The sequence below is a fragment of the Triticum urartu genome, chromosome 5A, assembly GCF_056163025.1.
Source record: "Triticum urartu cultivar PI428250 chromosome 5A, HENAU_Tu73, whole genome shotgun sequence".
NCBI lineage: Eukaryota > Viridiplantae > Streptophyta > Magnoliopsida > Poales > Poaceae > Triticum > Triticum urartu.
In genome coordinates this window covers 19,804,403-19,806,611 of record NC_141877.1, presented here as the reverse complement: position 1 = coordinate 19,806,611, position 2,209 = coordinate 19,804,403, and the positions used below count along the sequence as shown (strand labels likewise).

Sequence of the window (2,209 nt, the reverse complement as noted above, 5' to 3'; positions counted from 1 at the left end):
GGCAACTATGTTCATTTTCGGTGCAACTCTGATAAATTCAAAAAAAGCATCACCCAGAAGAAAAAACACTTGGTGGGAAACAGACTTGGTCTTGTTCTACTTATGCATAATTGTTGCTTTATGATCTCTATAAAAACATGTTGCTCGCTGCATTGAGGTTAGTTTGTCCTGAAAACACAATTTCTGTTTTTTATATGCCAGGAAAGATGATGCTGATAATGTCATCATACTACGGCTCGGAGTTAATTGTTTCGTACACAGCTAAAGCCATCCATAAACACTGTTCGAAGGTCAATGCCCCAACTAAGGACACTGACATTAAAGAAACACTAAACTACTTTTTCAAGGTGATGGAAAACGACCCAGGATTCTTCTTTAAATGCAAGACAGATGCGGAAGGCAGGAAAGAAAACTTGTTTTGGGTGGATGGTGCGGCACGGAAAGCATACGCGGAGGCTTATCATGATTGCATATCGTTTGATGCAACTTATCTCACGAACATGTACAGTATGCCGTTTGCCCCCTTCATTGGCATCAACAGACATGGGCAGACAATTATGCTTGGATGTGGATTTGTGCGGCAGGAACTAGCCTCAAGTTGTGACTGGTTGTTTGATGGTTTCCTAGAGACAATGGATGGTTTGGCTCCGGAAAACATCATCACGGACCAAGATGTTGTTATGGCACAATCTATCAAGAGGAAGTTCCCGACAACGATCCACCGTTGTTGTCGTTGGCATATAATGAAGAAAGCACAAGAGAAGCTTAGTCCTGTGTTGGCTAGGAACCCGAATTTGGTGAAAGACTTCAATGAATGCATTGATTTCAGTTTCACCCCGACTGAATTTGAAAGGAAATGGGCTGCACTTCAATTGAAATATGAAGGTCTTATGGATGGCCACTTTGAGAAACTCTATGAATACCGCGCTACATGGGTGTCGTGTTACTTCAAACTCAGGTTCTTCCCTTTCCTTTAGTCAACGCAATGCAGCGAAGGGTTTAATGCTGTGTTGAAGTGCTATGTGAACCCACACAAGTCAATTCTCAACTTCATCAAGCAATTTGAGAAGATTCAGGTACACATACTCGTGAGGGAGGGTGGGAACGACTACCGGACAGAGCATCTAGATGCACAAAGATGGTCGTGGTTCCCCATTGAGAGGCATGCCTACAAGGCATACACTAGGGACATCTATGTGAAATTTAGAACAGAGTTTCAGATGATTGGCCAGTACGATGTGCGCCTCGCTGGAATCAACTTCTATTACCTTGAGCCCAAAACAGAAGAAGTTCAAGGGTATGGCTCAAGGAAGTACCTAGTCACAGTGAGGCCAGAGCTAGCAATCTATGATTGTGAATGTTGCAAGTGGCATAGGGATGACATACTTTGCCATGTCTATAAAATCTTCACACACCTTGGCGTTAATGAGATACCTGCACACTACATCAAGCGCCGCTGGAGACAAGATGCAGTGCCAAGTGCACCACCGCCAACTAACGAGGGCCCTCCAACGGACTTGCCTGCTGAGTCAGAGAACCAAGTTCGACAAGTGACTCTGACAATGAATTTTGCAAAGCTAGCCAAGAAGGCAATGACTAGTGATGAGGCAGCCACTGCAGTTAGGAGGCACATGAAAGCAGTAGATATTGAGGTCACTAAGCTGAATAAAGTGAGGAAGAAGATGCTAAAGGCAGCCCGAGAAGCGGCCTAGGCTAGGGAAGCATCAAACCCTAATGCCCCAAGTGGTTCAAACCAACCTCCTGCACCCCTGCCCCCACTGCTCCTATGGATCCACCTCGGTCAGTCACAAAAGGGCGCAGCCGCAGCAGGCGCTTCAAATCAGCACTGGAGCTACACCCTAAGAAATAGAACAAGTGCAGCATTTGTGAATCAATCGATCACACTCCCGCGACATGCCTAGGGAAGCTGCTGTGATCGTAACCACATGAAGATAATAACCCCTGCGCTTGCAAACTAGCTGAAGCAAAAAAGAGCAACAATGTTCGGGGATATGAAGCAATTGTGGTCTGATTTCTGAGCAGATGTAGAAGGGAAATCAAGCAACTGCCAGTTTCAAAAAAGCAACTATGAGAATGATTTGCAGGGTCTTTTTTTAAATTATGTGTTTTCCTAGCTTTAAATTCACAAATTGGAGACATGTGGAGGTGGATGTTTGACATTTGTGCTTATATTCCATACTCGTAAACT

General features: G+C 44.5%; 1 pseudogene; it reads left to right on the top strand.

The window, feature by feature from the left end:
- The first annotated feature begins 350 nt into the window (after positions 1-350).
- Positions 351-1,936, top strand: LOC147967578 (protein FAR1-RELATED SEQUENCE 5-like; annotated as a pseudogene).
- Positions 1,937-2,209: the final 273 nt, after the last annotated feature.